Genomic DNA, 20181 nt, shown 5'->3' on the forward strand with positions numbered 1-20181 from the left:
TGAGGGGGCCCAGAATATGGCTTCTCTCCCCCAGGGCGTGGCACGCACCCTCAGCTTCCCAGACAATAAAAAGTCTTGTTCTTCTCCACACCAGAAGCAGAGGCAGGAGGGGTAAGCCAGTGAAACGTGAGGGAAGGGTTCATGCTGTTCCCACTGCCTCAGCCCCTCCCTGGCACTCAGTGCCCCCTTTTCCCCTACCCAGCTGCTTGGCCTGGTTTCCTTTCCAGGCTGGGAAAACTAAACCACACTTAACTCTTCCTGTCCTAGACCTCCCCCCTCTTTTTTTGAGAATCTTGGTCTGTTGCCCAGGCTGGAGTGTGGTGGCAGGATCATAGCTCACTGCAACCTTGAATTCCTGGGTTCAAGTGATTCTTTTATCTCAGCCTCCTGAGTAGCTGAGACTATAGGCTATCATGATAGAGGCGTAGTCTTGCTATGTTGCCCAATTTGGTCTATAACTCCTGGCCTCAAATGATCCTCGCCTCAGCCTTCCAAAGCGCTGGGATTATAGGTGTGAGCCACTATGTCTGGCCAGACCTCCCCATCTTGTGGAAAAGGTGCAGGAGAAAGAAGGAGGGCTTTCACCCCAAATGTCACTCCAAGCTCTTTCTAAAGGTTCCCTGCCACCACCATCAAAATGGCCTCAATCCTAAATCTGAACTTCAAAGTGAACCTTTATCCTGAATATTCAATCCCAACTCTGGACCCCAGATGTCATAAGTCTGCTCTCCCTTTGCCAGGGCAAAACCCACCAACCCAGAAGCAGCAGCCAGGTCCAGAGGAGCTGAGCCTGCTGGAGGTGAGAGGTGATGGGAGTGGCGGCTAGAGGGTGACCACGTTCTAATCCTACCTCTTAACTGCTGAGTGATGCTAGATCTGCTACTGAATTCTCTGGACCTCAGTTTTCTTACCTGTAGTATGGGCAGAGTGGCTATCAAAGACAAGGACTGAGCTCCTGGGTGTGCAAGAGTTCTGCACACTATGCCACAGGGTGATAGCAATACTATGCTTGCTCTCAAGGGAGCCTCCCACTAGTGGGGAAGACAGAGGGAGAAGCAAAACAAACAAGCACAAGTGATTAAAGAGCAGTGGAGGACTTGGAATTGGATGAATTACAAAGGGATCCCAGAAGTCTGGGAGCTGGAGCATGCATGAGTGAAATCAGAATGCAGTGGTTGGGTCCGACGGACAGTTTGAGCAGTTTTTTTTTTTTTTTTTTTTTTTGAGACAGAGTTTTGCTCTTGTCACCCAGGCTGGAGTGCAACAGTACAATCTCAGCTCACTGCAACCTCTGCCTTCCAGGTTCAGGCGCTTCTCCTGCCTTAGCCTCCTGAGTAGCTGGGATTACAGGCGTGTGTCACCACGCCCGGCTAATTTTTGTATTTTGAGTAGAGGTTTCACCATGTTGGCCAGGCTGGTCTCGAACTCCTGACCTCAAGTGCCCCCTCACCTTAGCCTCCCAAAGTGTGAGATTACAGGCGTGAGCCACTGCACCAGGCCTAGGCACTTTATCTTGAAGACCAATGACCTTGGTTGGGGTGCGGGGTCTCCTCTGTGTTCTTATAGCATCCTAGTGTTTCCTCTGTGACCCCCATTCCTGAAAGTGCTGTGAGGGACAGAAAGGACCAAGTCTTGGTCATCTGTCTCCCTAACACCTGGCCCAATGCCTGGCACACAGCAGGCACTCAGTGTTTCTATTTTTTTTTTTTTTTGAGTTGGAGTCTCGCTCTGTTGCCCAGGCTGGAGTGCAGTGGCACAATCTCAGCTCACTGCAACCTCTGACTTCCAGGTTCAAGCAATTTTCCTGCCTCAGCCTCGTGGGTTGCTGGGATTACAGGCACCCACCACCACACCTGGCTAATTTTTATATTTTTAGTAGAGACGGGGTTTCCCCATGTTGGCCAGGCTGGTCTCAAACTCCTGACCTCAGATGATCCGCCTGCCTTGGCCTCTCAAAGTGCTGGGATTACAGGCATAAGCCACCGCAACCAGCCTCTTTATTTTTTTAAGAGATGGGGTCTCACTATGTTGCCTAGGTTGGTCTTGAACTCCTGGAGTCAAGTGATCCTCCCACCTCAGCCTCCCAAAGTGCTGGGATCACAGATGCCAGCCACCATGCCCAGCCCTCTCAGGGTTTCTTGGATAAACAAATGCATCTGGCCCTGCCACTTTTCAGGTCAGTGACTCTGGACAAGTTTTTCCAGCTTTAGTTTCATCATCTGTAAAATGGGGATGTGCAATAATTAAATAAGGTAACATACATTTGAAGGAGGGCTTCTTGGAGAAGGTAGATTTAGGGGCTTTACAGAATTACCTTATACACAGAGAATTCATTCATTCAACAAATATTTACTGAACATCTACTATATACCAGAAACTATTCTAGACACCAGGGATACAGCAGTGAATAAAACAGACAAAAATCCCTACCCTTATGGAGCTGACATTCTAGTGGAGGGAGATAGTCAATAAACCAAAGACAAAGTTATAGTTTATTAGAACACGGTAGGAGCTATGGAAATAAAAATGTAAAGCAGAGGCTGAGCATGGTGGCTCACGCCCATAATCCCAATGCTTTGGGAGTCCAAGACAGGCAGACTGCAGATTGCTTGAGCCCAGGAATTCAAGACCAGCCTGGCCAACATAGAGAAACCCCATCTCTTAAAAAAAAAAAAAAAAAAATTAGCTTGGGGTGGTGGCATGTGCCTGTAGTCCCAGCTACCCAGGAGGCTAAGATGGGAGGATCACCTGAGCTTGGGAGGTCGAGGCTGCAGTGAGCTGTGATTGCACCGCTGTACTCCAGCCTGAGCAAGAGTGAAACCCTGTCTCAAAAAAAAAAAATTACAAGGCCGGGCGCGGTGGCTCACGCTTGTAATCCCAGCACTTTGGGAGGCCGAGGCGGGTGGATCACGAGGTCAGGAGATCGAGACCACGGTGAAACCCTGTCTCTACTAAAAATACAAAAAAATTAGCTGGGCGTGGTGGCCGGCGCCTGTAGTCCCAGCTACTCGGAGAGGCTGAGGCAGGAGAATGGCGTGAGCCCGGGAGGCGGAGCTTGCAGTGAGCCGAGATTGTGCCACTGCACTCCAGCCTGGGCGACAGAGCAAGACTCCATCTCAACAAAAAAAAAAAAAAAAAAAAAATTACATATATATGTGTGTGTGTATATATATACACACACACATATACATACATATGCATGCACACATTTAGCAGAATAATGCTCACACAGTGAATAACTTACATTTTAACAATCTTTATAGTTGTTGCATGTTTTCATACATTCTCAACTGGGTCCATAGAACAATCTCATGGGTTGGAAATTATTTCCCTGCTTTGCAGATGAGGCTGACTTTCCTAAAACTAGGCCGTAAGTAACAGGCCCAGTGCAGAACTGGGACCAGGTAGTCTGGTCCAAATCCTGGACATGCTTCTCTGTCTTCTGCCACTCTGGCTGGAGGAAGTCTGTGCAGAGGTGCTGAAGTGGGAAAGAGCTGAGTGTGCTCTGACCTGCCGAGGGGCATGGGGAGCCACTAGAGGTAAGGCTGGAAAGCGGGGAAAGAGAGACGGGAAGGGAGAAGTGGGAGGTGGAGGCAGGGGCCTGGTGCTGGGATGGGGCCTGAGGGAGAGGCTTCCAGCTGCTTGATAGGCCTTGAGGTCAAGGAGAGAAGGAAAGCATCAAGACCAGTGAAGAAAGAGTCAGGAGCACTGGCCTTGGCAAGAAATGAGCCAAACTAGGGTCGGGTGGGTTCAGCCCAGTGATGAAGCCAGGAGGGATTCCAGAGGCATGCTAAGAACGATTAGTGTAGGGAATATTTATGGGCTACCTTTATTATTAGGCACTAGGTACTTGCATTATTTTGTTCGACCAATAGCTCTACAAGGTTGAGCTGGAGGTAGATACTATTAATAGCCCTATTTTACAGATGAGGAAACTGAAGCCCAGAAAGGTTAAATTATTCATTTAAGGTCAGGTTTCTCAACCTTGGCACTACTGAATTTTGGGCCAGATAATTCTTTGTTGTCAGGGAAGGTTCTTTGTACTCTGAGATGGTTTGTAACATCCCTAGCCTCTCCCGACTTTAGGCCAGTAGCACCTCCACCCCCAGTTATGACAATCAAAAATATCTTCAGGCATTGCCTAACATCCCCTGGGGGACAAAATTACCCCCTATTGAGAATCACTTGTCTAAGGTCATATGGTTAGTAACAGAACTGGATTTAACCTCCACCTCCTGAATTCAAGCGATTCTCCTGCCTCAGCCTCCTGAGTAGCTGGGACTACAACCATGCGCCACTAAAAAATTAGCCCAGCTAATTTTTTTGTATTTTTAGTAGAGATGGGGTTTCACCATGTAACTCCTGACCTCAAGTGATCTGCTCGCCTCAGCCTCTGTAAGTGCTGGGATTACAGGCATGAGCCACCACACCCGGCCAGAACTGAAATTTTAATAGGAGTTTGCCTGAATTGGAAAGCCAAGATCTTACCATCAGGTGGCTAGAATCCTGGACAGGTAGGAGTCAGACAGAGGCGACTCTTTGCAGGAGGGTCTGAGGAGGTGGAGGTGATGTGGAGATTCTAGGACATGGTTTGGGAATCTCTTTATAGTGAGTTCTTGAGGGAGGGTCTTATTCATCCTTTGACTACAGGGTATTAAACAATGACTGAAGTGCTGAGTCACTTGTGTGCAGGTGATAGTTATAACCTTGACAGTGGAAGACCATGCCCATTCTTTAAGTGGCTGCCATGTGCCAGGAACCAGGCTAGGGGCTATGTGGAGGTGATCCCATTTAATCTTCACCTAAATCTTATGAGGTAGGTATTATTATCTGCATCTTGTGTGTCAAGAACCCAAATTCCGGCTGGAGCAGTGGCTCACACCTGTAATCTCAGCATTTTGGGAAGCTGAGGTGGGTGGATTACTTGAGGTCAGGAGTTCAAGACCAGCCTGGCCAACATGGTAAAACTCCATCTCTACCAAAAATACAAAAAATCAGCTGGGCGTGGTGGCACACACCTGTAATCCCAGCTACTCAGGGAGCTGAGGCAGGAGATCACGCCACTGCACTCCAGCCTGGGTGACAGAGACTCCATCTCAAAAAAAAAAATAAACAACCCAAACTCCACGAGGTTGTAATTGACCTGAGGTAGCACAGCTGAGTAGATTTCTTCTCACCCAGACTCAGCAAGGGGGAATGAGGCAGGCTCATAGGTGATGCCAGGTGAGAAGCGGGCCCTTAGATGGAGCAAGTGAATGACAGCTATTTGTAAAGTCAGAGATCCCCCTCGCTCAAATGAAATCTCACCCGAAAAGCACAATCTACTAAATGACAGAGGCAGAGCCTCTCTACTTAGGGAGCTTGAGGCCCCTGCCTGGTTGATCCCCCCAGCCCACTTCCAGGAGGCCCCTGGGGTCTGAGGAATAAGCCCCTTTCTTTATAAGTGGAATTCCTGAGGCCAGAGGAGGAAAGATTTGCCCAGTCACACAGCCAGGCAGGGCCAAAACCTCCAAGACAGCACTGCAGCTCAGTGCCACGCTGCCACGGGAGACGGGGCAGCCACACCGGACAGATGTCAAGGAGCTGGTCCACTTAGAGACTGGCATGGGTTCCTACAAAGTGGGGAAGTGGCTGCTGGGCTCACTGAACCAGCCGGGCTGGAGGGGCGACTGGATAATAAGTAGTAACCAAGCCCTCCCACCTGCCCGGGTCCCCCAGGTGACAAGCCTTTCACAATCAAGGTTACTACCTTAGCCTTCTCAAATTTCTTTGAGGTGCACAGGCAAGCACCATTATCTGCATATTACAGCTGAGGAGACAGAGGCTTAGGCAGGCTAACTGATTGTGTCCACAAAAAATTCAGCCACACAGCTGACAAGTGACAGAAGCAGGCCCAAACCCCAGGTTTCTGCCTCCAGGTTAAATATACTCCCAAGGAACCCAATCCAACAGCAAAATCCTACAGTCTCCCCAGGAGTTCCCTTCCCGACATTCCAAACCACCTCCCCCACCCAACCAGGCCCAAATCACCACCCCACTTGGGAGTCTCAAGCTCCCTGAACTGTCACAATACACACCAGGCTATTGCCAGTCAAATAGAAATCGGGCAGCAGGCAGAAGGAAATTCAGCAGAAATTCAGCAGTGACATCTCCTTCCTTTCTCTTGTCCATCCCCCAGCTTTGGCCCCTCACCACCTGGGGGAAGGTGTTAAGCGGGGAACCGGGCCCGGGGCGGTGGGGGGTGGGGACAGAGGCGTGGGTGGGGCCATGTGGGCCGGCGGCGTCCCAGGCAAATCAGTAGGGGCGGGTAGTCGGACTGGACTCAGGCGGGGCTATTCTCCCCACTCCACACCCCGGAGGCGGGCAGCGAGGGCCTGACGGCTGGTGCTGACGCAGGCGACTGCGTGTGGGCGGCCGCGTGTGAGTCTGTGTGTCTCTGTGTGTGTGTGGTTGCTGTGGCCTCCCCGGCCTCCTAAATGGGGGTTTCCTTTCCCTGTTGCCAAGGAAACAAACAGAAGCGCCACAACTCCAGGACTGGAGCTGGAAGAGAGGGCCCCCTCGCCCCATGGCTCACGCCCCTACACATTTCCAGGAAGTGAGGCAGAAAAGGATTCCCTTTCTCCCTCACCCCCATCCCGGTGTGGGCCAAATGTTTGTGGAGCCTGAAACTAGGGTGGGCAATTGCCCTGGGTTTGCAGGGGACTGAGGAATCTCCTAGGATAAGGGATTTTTTTTTTTTTTTTTTTTTTGAGACGGAGTCTCCCTCTGTCTACCAGCCTGGAGTGCAGTGGTGCGATCTCGGCTCACTGCAAGCCCCGCCTCCCGGGTTCACGCCATTCTCCTGCCTCAGCCTCCCTAGTAGCTGGGACTACAGGAGCCAGCCACCACGCCCCGCTATTTTTTTGTTTGTTTGTTTGTTTTTTAAGTAGAGACGGGGTTTCACCGTGTTAGCCAGGATGGTCTCGGTCTCCTGACCTCGTGATCCGCCTGCCTCGGCCTCCCAAAGTGCTGGGATTACAGGCGTGAACCACCGTGCCCGGCCAGATAAGGGACTTTTAATGCTAAAATAGGGATAGTTGTTCATCCTACCTAAAATGCATACAATTTTGTGGGGAGGCCCTCTTTAAGAAATACAAAATGATCTTTTTGCAAATGTTATGGACATGGGATCGTGTGGAAAGTTTGGCAGGGCTCCTCTTGGGGCCTTGAAAGGGCCCGTGCAACTGAGAGGCCCTGAAACTTCACTTTCCTTTGCTCCCTGGTGAATCCACCCCAGTCCACAGCCTGTGCAGCCCTCACACTCCTTAAGGTCCCCGTTGAAAGCTCTCCTCTGGCCCTCAGACCAGGAGGTCAACTAGGAAAGTGAACTCCCAGCCAGGAGGATGGTGGTGAATCTGCAGGAGATTTCCTGGCGGCTGGGGTGGAGCAAGGGTCACTCTCAGGAGGAGTGGGGAGGGGGGCTGCCAAGTAGGGTAAGGGGATGGCCAGGGTCTCCGCCCTGTGGGATGGGGAAGGGACTGCACTTAGGCCAGCGTTTCATCATTCATTGCCTAGAAGTAGAACTTCAGAGCTGGGAGGAGTCTTAAGGCATGGTGCAGCCCAACCACCTCCCTTCTAGATCCACATTAGTCCAACTCCCCAGATTCCCCTGTCCGCTATCCCTAAGCCAGCCCACAGGCCCGCCCCAGAGGAGCACCCCATTGGCCCTCTTTGCCCGGTGAGCTCAAAGCTTGCACAGCACGCCAAGAGCCCACCTCACTTTGGCCTTGACCTCTGAGGGGCTCTCCGTCAGTGACAGGTAATGAGAAAACCACTGAGGGAGGAGGGTGACAGGGGTCTGGCTGGGAAGGACAGGAAGACAGGCTAAAGCTGGCATGTTCTCAGGCCCTGGCCCACTCAGGCTACCCAGGGAGGAGCTAAGAGGGCATCTGTTTCCTCTTGGCCATGGTCCCCTCAGTCCTACCCCAGAGGAGGTGAAAATGGTGCTGGCTTCCTGATGCAGAGCTTCCTAGCCTGGAAGTGCAGTATGGGGTCCAGCAAAACATTCCCATATGCCTTCTTTTCTCTCCCCTTGGGGCTTGGTGGAGCTAAGGCTTAGAGGTGGAGGGTGTGATCCTGTTGGAGGAAAGGAAAGAGATGTTGGGGCTCACTGAGCACCAACGATGTACTAGCCGTAGCCAGGCTGGGGTCCCAGTGAGATGTAGTGGGGGAGAAGCAGAGGACCTGTGTGGCTTAGGGGGTGGGACCTCATTCAGGCCCCTTGGTGAATGGATCCAGGAGTGGAGGATGGACCAGAGAGACCTGGGCACAGAGGATGAGTGGGGATGAAGGAGAGTAAAAGGGGGACAGGGAGGAGGTTGGGGAGGAAATCAACCACGAGGGAGGGGGAGAGGACCACATTGAGAATCCAGGCCAGGGAGCTCTGGAATAGGGAACTGAACAGAGGGGAGGCTCAGAAATTGAGGAGGGGGCAACTACCTCGGCTGACGCCAGTGCTCCAGCCCCAGATCCTGTTGGGGCAAATATTTACCAGATGACAACAGTTGCTAAGCAAGGAGGAAGGAGGAGGGAGGCCAGTCGCTGCAGGCCCTTCCAGGCTCCTCCCCAACAAAAGCCAGCCTACACAGGCCTGAGCGACCGCTCCCCACCCCAGCTGGGAGGCTGAGCTATACCCCTCCATACACACACCTCTTGGGATCACCCTGATCCCTGCCCCCCAACACGCCCAAGCTGGCAATACCCCAGAGAGCTGGGCTAAGGGAAAATCCCTGGGGTGCCAGGCCTTCCCTCTACTCTGGGACAACTCTTGGGGCTCAGACCTTGCAAAATGTCCCCTTCCCAATCCCTCCTTCAGTGGGGGCTGTGAAGGGGGGAGCCAAGGAGTGTGGATATGATGAGGGAGGGTGTGCTGAAGAATGGAGCCAGGATGTCCCAGGAACTGAGGCCGGCTTTGGGGAAGGAAAGGAATGACTCCACTAGAGGCTTCGAAAGGGCAGGGGAGCAGGGCTGGTGGAGCCAGAGAAGGGGGTCCAGAGGGCCACTCCCTACTCTGGCCCTTGGGCAGGGGAGGGCATTGAGGGATAAAGAGGGGGGAGGGTGGGGTATGTTCAAATGGAGCCAGATGTGGCCCTGTGATGTGGGCTGTTGTTGGCACAGGCACAGCAGGGGCAGGACGTGCCACTGCCGATGGAAAGGATTAGTCAGAAACTGGGAGGGGGCAGCCCCTGGAGAGGGGACAGAGGAGAGCTAGTCCAGGACCCCTTCCTCCTCCCCGCACGAATCAGGGCTTGCAAGGAGGGGTTGGCTAGGGGTATGCGCTGCCCTCCCATCTCCTCCTCAAGGGGGCCACCATCTGCCCACCATCCTTAAGGTTCCTACCCATTTTCCTGGCTGAGCCTCAGCTACTGTATGCAAAATGGGGATTCTGGCACCCTCCCCACGGCTGTTAGAAGAGTCCCAGACAGAGGAAGTGCATGGGCCCAGCACACAAGAGGGGCATACTGGGGGTCCTCTTCCTTGGCGGCCTCATTAGGGTGAGGACCCTCCTCTGCAAGGCTTCTCCCTGGGGGTCGATCGCTGGGTTCTCACCCACAGCCACAGGCCCTCTGGAAATTGGGATGCAGAGATGGACGGGAAGGACTGTTAGGGAGGACACAAAGAGGAAGCTGCGGGGGCAGGAAGGAGGTTCCTAGAGCCCAGGGCTTCCTGGTGCCTGTGAAGTTTCTCCAGGGTTGGAGGGTTGGCCAGAGCAGCTGCAGGGACAAAGTCCCCAGCTCAGCTGCAGCCCCCATGGGTCCACCTTGAGGCAAGGATAGATAAGGGCTTGGCTGTGAAATGAAACCAGGGGAGAGACGGAAGCTGCACCACAGGACGGACTTCTCAGTGCCTCTGCAACAGCACAAGTCCCCAGGGAGAAGCGGGAAGGGATCCCAGGAAATAAGGCAGACCCGAAGGGTGGGCCGGGGCGCAGCAGTTACGGGAAGACCTATAGAAACAGCATATGGGACCCTTGGAGAGCCGGGCCCAAGCTGGCAACCAAAAGACTGTTGTTTTCCAAACTCCCATCGGAAAGTTTGAAAAATACACATGGAAACGTGACTCACTGCCCCCTCCCCATGGCCCCCCTTTCCTGGTTTCTGTGATTTTTCTCCCAAGAGTTAATTCAAGTCACATTCCCACAGAAACCAAAGCTTAATGAGGGAGCGCAAAGAGCCGGCTGCAGGAGGCCGGAGGCGCCCGGGAGGGGCTGGAAATGGAGATGAGCACTGGATGGGCCAGGGCGGACTGGGCTGCGGTGTTCTGCCCACTGTGGAACACCTCGGGTGGGGGAAAATTCAGCTCTCTCGAGGGTGGAGATGGAAGGGTTCATTCACACCACCTAAACCAAACCATCTTGAAGACCCAGTTTTAGGACAAGAATGAGCCCTTGGGTGCTCACAGGCTCCTAACCAGAGGTGACAGAACCAGGACTGAAACCTGGGTGCCCTTGCCCTGCCTGGGTCTGCGGTATGTCAACTGTACCTTGCTGCCCTCTGTACCCCAGGCCCAGAGAACTTGCTTTCTGGCCTCTTACTCAGAATCTATTCCTGGGGCCACAACTGAGGCTAGAAGTCCAGGATGGGGGAAGTGAGGAACACCCCTGAATTCACTCACCTCCACTCCACTGTCCCACCCCCGTGTATCACAGAGAAGGTGCACAGGCACGTTCCTCCCTTTGGGCTGGGGAGCATCAAGGCCGGCCTGCCCCAACAGGGTATTTCTGAGCCAGGAATTCCCAGCCTGTCTCACAGAGACCAGGGAAGCTGAGGGCCTGGCACTGGGCCAAGGATGAGTGGCCTTCCACTCGAGAATTCTTAGAAGAAGACCCCAAGTATTCCCAGGCCAGGAGTGACTCCTAAGCATCCATAACTCATCATCACTCCTTGGATATCTCAGATGGAGTTCATGTCTCCCAACACACAGCTTCACTCTGCTCCTCCTTCCTCAGCCTCTCCTCCTTCATCTCCCTTGACCAATGAGCCCCCAAGTCCTTGTGGTTCCTACCTCCAGAATTGTTATCTGTTCTATGTACTTCCTCCAGCTCTCTGGTCTGCTCACCACCAACCCCCACCTGGATAACTGCAGCAGCCTCCCAACCAGTCTCTCTGCCTCCACCCTTGCCTCTGCTCCCATCGTTTCTCCTTCCCACAGTGATTCCCTCCCTCCCTCCCTCCCTTCGTTCCTTCCCTCCCTCCTTTTGAGACAGGATCTTGCTTTGTCATCCAGCAGGCTGGAGTGCATTGGTGCAATCATAGCTCACTGCAATCCAAAATTCATGGGCTCAAGTGATCCTCCTGCCTCAGCCTCCTGAGTAGCTGGGACCAGGTTCACGAAACCGCACCCAACTAATTTTTTTTATTTTTTTATTTTTGTAGAGCTGGGGTTCTCACTTTGTTGCCCAGGCTGTTTTCGAACTGCGGGGCTCAAAGAGATCCTTCCACCTTGACCTCCTAAAAGTATTGGGATTATAGGCGTGAGCTGCCACGCCCAGCCCACAGTGATCTTTTCAAAATGAAAGCCTCATTTTGTTTCCAGAAGACTTTAGACTAACAGTGGCTCCACATTGTATTTAGGGTAAGTCCAAATTCCTTGACCTGACTTGTAATGCCCTCTACGACCTGGGCTCTGCTCGCATCTCTAGCCTTATCTAAACTCCAGCAATCTCAACCTCTCTCATTGCTTCCTGACTAATTTTTCCAGACATGGCACTTACTTTACCCTCTGATCAACTCCTACTCATCATCCAGGCTCAGCTAAAAGTGCCACTAAGTCTGGATTAAATGTCCCCACTCGCCACCAATATCCCTTGTCACACTGTCTGTGACATTGTCTGTGTATGTGTGTCTTCCCCCATTAGAGGGACTCCTCGAGGGTAGAGGCTGGGTGGATCTGGTGCTCTGCCAGCACCTGGCAAAGTGCCTGGTGCACAGACGGTTCTCAATACATGTTTGAGTAGAGTAGCCTCATCATAGCCCCCTCACCAACCAGCACCTTCAACGTGCTCTACTCCTTCCTCTACTCTTCCCACACACCTTACTCCTCAGCACCTCATTCTAAGCTCCCCTTCCTCCTGCAGGCCCCACCTTTACTGCCTCCTTTCATCTGAGCTCCCTGTGTGCACTGCAACCAGGCCTCTCTCCAACCTAGCCTGGGGCACAGTCACAATAACAATAGTAAGAAGAGCTACTGTTTAGAGAGCACTCACCATGTGTCAGGACCTGTTCTAGGCTCTTTCCATTCCTTGGCTCATTTCATAACCAGCAGGAGCTAAAAAAGGGGGTTGGCCCTATAACCTAACTTGTCTGATGGTTCAGGACAGGTCCCTCCAGGAGATTATTAACTCCATAGTCACCATATGTAAAGGAGATGGGTGTGCGCTAGGCCTCAATAAAAGTTTATCAAAGGAAGGAACAATATAATTGCCTACCTTTATAGCAGGTCCTATCACTAGTAAAACATTATGTCTGGGCAGCCCTGGGAGGTGAGCATGGCAAGGTCATTATTCTCATTTTATAGAGGAGAACTCCCTCTAAGTGAGTGGAGAGGGACCTGCTTCCAGCCACACTGGTGGTAATGAGCTCTCTTCCAAAGTGCAGCACCTCCAGGGCTATGCAGAGGGGTCCTGAGTGGTATGTGACAGGGAGGTGCTGTGCCAGGCTGGATGGAGCCCTTCCAGACCATTCATCCAGTGATCTCAACCCTCACTGGGCATCAACATTGCTTGGAGGAAGGGGGCTTTCAAAACTGCCAATGCCCAAAGTCTTGGATATTTTGATTCAGTAATTGGTCTGGGGTGACACATGGGCATTTTTTTTTTTTTTTGTCACTCAGGCTGGAGTGCAGTGGCACCATCTCGGCTCACTGCAGCCTCTGCCTCCTGAGCTCAAGCAATTTTTCTGCCTCAGCCTCCTGAGTAGCTGAGATTATGGGTGCACACCACCACACCCAGCTAATTTTTGTATTTTTATTAGACTCTGTAGAGTTTTCGCCATGTTGGCCAGGCTGGTCTTGAACTCCCAAGCTCAGGTGATCCACCGCCTCAGCCTCCTAAAGTGCTGGGATTACAGATGTGAGCCACTATGCCCGGACTAAATTATTTTTTAGAGATGGTGTCTTACTCTGTTGTCCCTCACTGCAGCCTTAAACTCCTGGGCTCAAGCAATCCTCCTGCCTCAGCCTCATGTGTAGCTAGGACAGAACTTTTATTATCAGTTCCATTATAAATGTGAGAAAACAAAGCACGAAGGGTCCAATGTTGCACAATTAATAAACAGTGGAGCTGGGATTCAAACCCTAGAGACCTAGCTTCAGAGGCCACATTCTCAACCTTGACACCATAGCTGTCAACCCCAAAGTTGCAAAGGAGCCAGTGGTGGAACTAGGTCCAGAATGCAAGTCTCCTCTGGGCAGAAAAGTCAGAGAGCCAGTGAAAGTGGGTAAACCAAGGCCAGAAAAGCCACAATCCAGGCCTAGAAGCCTAGTAGCTCCTAGGAGCTAAGGAACTAAGGCCTAATTGCTAAGGAGAGGGCTCCAGGTCCCTCTCCTTCAAAAGGGAGGAAGGGGCTGACAGTGGGGCAGCCTTTGCCTGCCTGCCTCCCTCCCTGCCAAAGGGGAGCCCTGACCAACCCCAGCTGAGTTGTCACCTCCCTGTGCTAATTGATGCAGCCTCCTAATTGCCCATCATGAGGAGGCAATTAAGCACGATTAGAAAGCCAGAGCTAATTAGTGCTCAGCTTCCCACAGCCTCTGGGCACCCCAGGGGTCTACAGGAACCTGCTGCCCACCCCCAGGGAGGAGAACTGTTGCTTGTATCAAGCATACTGGAAGTTAACGTTCCTTTCTTTCTCTCCCAAGGATGGGGGTGGGAGGGGTGAGCATCATGGCTTACCCCTTACCTTTGCACTGCAGGGTAGCTCTATCTCTCAGTCCCACTAGACATGACTTGCCTTCCCTGACAACTGACAACATTCATGTCACCCCACAGTTCACAAGTACTCTCTCACCACCCCCTCCATCCTCCCTACGAGCCTGCAGGTAGGGTATCCTGAGTTACCACTGAAGCTCAGAAAAGGTAAGTGATTTGTCTGGGATCACACAGCCCATTTTGACCACGGATCTTGTACCCCAACATACATATGTGAGAAGTCTTTCCCATGATCTCACCTCAGTTATTCCTGATGTAACATGGTAGACAGTCGGGCCATAAGTTGTGTACCTTCTTTTCACATGGCATTTTATGCTAGGTTATCCCATTTCATCTGTCTCACTCCATCTGTTCATCTACCTGACTCCCATCCTAAGAACTCAATGCCAAATTCAAGAAGTCCTTTCTGGGATTACAGAACCTGAAGTCTGTGGACAGGGAATCTAGTTCACTCTTCCATTAACTTGCTCTGTGACCTCAGAAAAATTGCTCCCCTTCTATGAGCCTCAGTTTTCACACCTTCAAAACAAGAGAACCACACTGGAAGATTTCTAAGGTCTTTCCAACCTCCATCCCTTCTACTACAAGGGAATAGATGATGAGGGCCTGAACTACCCTCTTGCATGCTATCAAGGCCCAGGGTGAGATGGGCATACCCCTCTTGTACTGAAATTGTGTGGGCCCCAAAGCTGAATAAGAATGAAACTATCCTGACAGGGACTAAGAGGCTGGGAACTCCCAGGCTATAGCAGAAGCTGGAGGATAGGGGTGATGGTGGTGGGTGGTGTAGACACGATGATCACACACACACATGCACACACACACGCACAGGAACCTCTGCCCCTAGGACCAGGGCAGAGAGAAAATGGTGGGGGAGCTGCCATCCAGTTGGATGGACTGGAACTGGGGCCTACTCTCTTGGGCTTGGAGGAGAGTGAGAGGTAGGCTGGCTGCCCAGGTTCTGGCCCACATTAGGCCATGCAGTTTGCCAGCTTCCCTCCGTATCAGCGTTGGGCTCACATAGGGGCAGGGCAGGCAGGGAGGCTAGGGGCCTTGGGGTCCATCTCCTCTGGGGTCTGAACCATCCTCTAACTCCCATGCTCCTGCTCTTCCTTTTTTGCTTTCTGGGCCTTCCCAAGCATGGTAAAGAGTCAGGCTAGCCTGGGTTCCAATCCTGGCTCTGCCACTCATGTCCTGCCTATGGCACTGTGGGCCAGGCTGAGAGTTTCCTCTTTGATAAAACAGGGATAACGGTAATTCCATAGAGCTGTTGTGAGCAATAAGTGATATAAGTGATATGTGCATGTATGGCGTGGAGCAAAGCGCCTGCCCCTTATTGGGGCTCAGTTCTGCCATCCCTCAGTTTCCCTGCCAGTACCTGGCAGAGCAGAGATCCAAGGCCTGGGCTGGGGGAATGCATGCTCAGCAGTGAGAAAGAGCCACAAAGCATCCGGTCCCCAGCACCAGGTCCCTCTGCAGCCTTCCCTTTCCTGTGGTGAATCACTGCTTGCGGGCCCTGGGGACCCAGGAGTCCCCAGCTTGCCACAAACACTACCGTTGTCATGGAAACTGGGCCTCCCCTTCCTCTCTCGCTGATTGATTTCACCGCAGCTTCTCCCACATTGTGTCTGGTTCCTAGATCTCAGCTTTTGACTCACTGACTGACTTCACTACCTCTCATTTCATGTCCTCAAGAGAATAGCAGCCTCATCAGGACCCCCAACCCCGCAGGCTGGCCCTTTTCCCAGGTGACCACCACTTCCTTCCCTGCCATGTTAGGCTGGACATCCCCTAGGAAAACATCTTTCTGGGAGGGGTGAGCGAGAGTCTGCCCCCAATCCCCAGGGCTTGGAACTTCACCCAGGCCTCAGGACCCCATCTCTCCTGCCCCAGCTGAGAACCCTCAGCGTCCGGGCATGAGATGAGCAAGCGCAAGGGAGGTGGCCACGGGGAGAGACCGACAGGCACTGGCGCCACCTGCTGGCCCAGCGGAGACCAGCCCCACCTTCTCCTTCCCTGTGGGTGCGTCCAGGCTAGTCCTGAGTGTCAGGAGGCCCTGGCTATGTCCTTCCAGAGGAGACAGTCCACATCATTCATTCATTCACAGATATTTACTCAGTACCATCTGGGTGCCAAAGACGGCTTTCATCTTCATGGATAAAGTAATTAATGTGTGATGAGTGCCTCCAAACGCTGGGGAGCAGAAAACCCGGCACCTAACCCGGTCTGCGGTTGTGTGGCAGGCCTGCCTGAGGAAGGGATGATTAAGCTGAGTCCTGGATAATAATCACCAACATTTATTAAGCACTTTCTGTGTACTAGACAGTATGTCAGTACTTTACATGCCTCTTCCCACTAATTGCACAACAATCCCATGAGGTAATTGCTACTATTAGCTTCACTTTATAGATGGGAAAACAGGTTCAGAGATGTGCAGTAATTTGCATAGGGCTCACAGGTACTACACAGTGCACTGCCACTCACCTACAGGATCCTGCTTGAATAGCCAGGCAGAAAGGGGGAAGCAAGTGTGTTCCAGGCAGAGGAAACGGAAGGGGGAGCCCCTGGCTGTGTAGACAGAGGAGGAGGGATGGGCAAAGAAGGCCAAAAAGGAACACCCAGGAAGGTGGAGAAAAGCCAGGGAGAAAATCAAGACTTCAGAGGGAAAGGAGGCATGTGTTGGGTCAGAGGTCAAAAGCAAAGCAACATAAAAGCTGAGACTAGACTCAGCATCACTCTCGGAGTCCTGGGCAGTGTGGGAAGGTGGGCGCAGAAACACAGGAGGCCAGAGTAGATCACGCCTCTGCTCAGGTCTGAGTGTCAGAGCTGGAGCCAATCCATAGCCCCTGAGTAGTCTGTGAAGGCTGCCTGGGAGATACATGTACAGTTACCCGCCTGGAAGGGCATGCAAGTGCCTCTAGGATATGGGCAATAATTAGGACCAGGCAGCCTGAGTGTAACTCTCCAGGTTCTGGAACTGAACACAAGAATTAATTAGAAGTGTGGGGAGGTAATAGAGTGGGGAGCAGCCTGACCTCTAACCCCCAGACTCCTGTGGGACCTGGAAGAGGGCCTAGTACAAGGATGTTGGCGTTAGAAGGGTCTTGGACGCCGGGCGCAGTGGCTCACGCCTGTAATCCCAGCACTTTGAGAGGCCGAGGCGGGTGGATCACCTGAGGTCAGGAGTTCGAGACCAGCCTGCCCAACATGGTGAAACCCCGTCTCTACTGAAAATACAAAAAAGAAAAAAAAAAAAAACATTAGCCGGGTGTGGTGGCAGGTGCCTGTAATCCCAGCTACTCAGGAGGCTGAGGCAGGAGAATCGCTTGAACCCAAGAGGCGGAGGTTGCAGCGAGCCAAGATTGCGCCACTGCACTCCAGCCTGAAAGACAAGAGTGACACACCATCTCAAAAAAAAAAGAAAAAAAAAAAAGTGTCTTGGAGGTCATCTGGCTCAAATCACACCTGCAGGGGCTTGCACCTGCTGGTGAGAGCCCACTGTTCACACTGAAATCAACCATGGTGAGAGAATTTACCCCATGGACATTGGCAACTGCCACAAACCAGGGCTTTCTCCACCCTGGTTATTAAACATTTACCAGCACACCACTGTTCCCATTCTCCTACCCTCCCACTCTTTTGAGAAGAGGAAACTGAGATGGGGAGTGACTCATTCAGTATCACATAGTCATTTTATTCCTTTCATTCATTCAATCAATGATTTACTCATGAAATTTTTATTGAATGCCTCCTATATGCTAGGTTTTGGAGAGACACACCCCTTATTCATGGAGAGCAATCAGTCTGAGTAACACGAACACACAAACTGGCTTTGAAAGCACTGGGACTTGGCCGGGCTCGGTGGCTAAAGCCTGTAATCCCATCATTTTGGGAGGCTGAGGATAGATCACCTGAGGTCAGGAGTTCAAGACCAGCCTGGCCAACATGGTGCAACCACATCTCTAATAAAAATACAAAAATTAGCCAGTAGCCGGGTATGGTGGCGTGGGCCTGTAGTCCCAGCTACTTGGGAGGCTGAGGCAGGAGAATCGCTTGAACCAGGAAGGCAGAGGTTGCAGTGAGTACACTCCAGCCTGGGTGACAGAGCGAGACTCCGTTCTCAAAAAAAAAAAAAAAAAATTAGCTGGTTGTGGTGACGAACACCTGTAATCTCAGCTACTTGGGAGGCTGAGGCAGGAGAATTGCTTGAACCCAGGAGGCGGAGGTTGCAGTGAGCCGAGATCGTGCCACTGCACTCCAGCCTGGGTGACAGCACAAGACCCCATCGAAAAAAAAAGAAAGCACTAGGAGCTAAGTGCTAACAAATGGGTGAACACTGGGTGCCACAGCAGACTTGGGGGTATATGTAAGACCATCAGCATGGTCAGGAAGGCCTCTCAGAGGACACAACTCCTCCTTGGCCAGGTGTGGTGGCTCACGCCTGTAATCCCAGCACTTTGGGAGGCCGAGGTGGGCAGATCACGAGGTCAGGAGTTTGAGATAGCACAGGCCAAAGCCCTGGCAATATGGTAAAACCCTGTCTCTACTAAAAATACAAAAATTAGCCAGGCATGGTGGCACGCCTCTGTAGTCCCAGCTACTCGGGAGGCTGAGGCAGAAGAATCACTTGAACCCGGGAGGCGGAGGTTGCAGTGAGCCAAGACGGCGCCACTGCACTCCAGCCTGGGTGACACAGCAAGACTATCTCAAAAAAAGAGAATACATGACTCCTCCACTTCAGCTCAGGTCTGAAGGATGAGTGGGAGATAGCCAAAATGAGAGAGAGGGTTCGAGGCAGAGGGAACAGTGTGTGCAAAGCCCTAGAGGATGGAGAGGGCCTGGCCAGGAGCATGTGACCCATGTATACTTCTCGTGATAGACTCATTTTACTAGCAGTGACTGAGAGGAGGTGTATGCGTGCTTAGGGATCCCTTCTGAGCCATCCACCAAGTCACATCAGTGAGTTAGCAGCACTATTGAGTTCCTGCTGTGTACGAGCCCCAGACCAGGTGCTGGAGAGTGAAGGAACCCAGTGACAGGATATACTAAACCTCATGCAGACAGCAGCCCTTGGAGATCAGATGAGGGCAGGCTTCAAGGGCCCAGGTGTGGGAGTGGGGATGGAAGGGGAGAGGAGAGATGGAGCTGGATGTGGGAGTGAAAGGTATGCCAGAAAAGCAGAGGGAGAAGTGGAATATTTGGCAATGTATGGGCGAGAGAGAGGGTGTTCAAGAGGGAAGGATGGATGAGCATACACAGTTCCCAAACAGCAAACATTTATTAAGCACCTACTTTGTGCTGGGTGCTGAGAATACAGGAGTAGACTAGATCCAGTCCCTGTTCTCAAAGAGCTTCCAGTGTACTGGGGAAACAGAAGTGTAAACATACAATAGAGCATGATGAATTGTAAGGGATACCCAGAAGTGACCAGGGGAGATTTCTAGGAAAAAGTGACATGTAGTTGGGCGCAGTGGCTCACACCAGTAATCCCAGCACTTTGGGAGGCCAAGGCAGGCAGATCACTTGAGTTCAGGAGTTTGATATCAGCCTGGGCAATATGGTGAAACCCTGTCTCTAAAAAAATTACAAAAATTAGCTGAGCATGGTGGCGCACACCTGTAATCCCAGCTACTTGGGAGGCTGAGGTGAGAGGATGGCTTGAGCCAGGAGGCAGAGGGTGCAGTGAGCCAAGATCGTGCCACTGCACTCTAGCCTGGGTGACAGAGCCAGAACCTATCTAAAAAAAAAAAAAAAAAAAAAAAATTGACATGTAAATTGAGTCCTGCAAGATGAACAAACTTTAGCCAGGTGAAGGGTCAGGGAATAGCAGATGATGATAGCACAGGCCAAAGCCCTGAAAGAAAGTCCATGTGGGCTGGGCGTGGTGGCTCACACCTGTAATCCCAGCACTTTGGGGGGCCAAGGTGGGCAGATCACCTGAGGTCAGGAGTTCGAACCAGCCTGGCCAACATGGTGAAACCCTGTCTCTACAAAAAATACAAAAATTAGCTGGGCGTGGTGGCAGGCATCTGTAATCCTAGCTACTTGGGAGGCTGAGGCAGAAGAATTGCTTGAACCCAGGAGGTGGAAGTTGCAGTAAGCCGAGATCGCACCACTGCACTCCAGCATAAACACAGCAAGACTCCTCCATCTCAAAAAAAAAAAAAAAAAAGGAAAGAAAGAAAGGAGAAAGTCCATGTGGCTGGAGTAGAGAATGG

Source organism: Nomascus leucogenys, chromosome 12 (genome assembly GCF_006542625.1).
Source record: "Nomascus leucogenys isolate Asia chromosome 12, Asia_NLE_v1, whole genome shotgun sequence".
NCBI classification, from domain to species: domain Eukaryota; kingdom Metazoa; phylum Chordata; class Mammalia; order Primates; family Hylobatidae; genus Nomascus; species Nomascus leucogenys.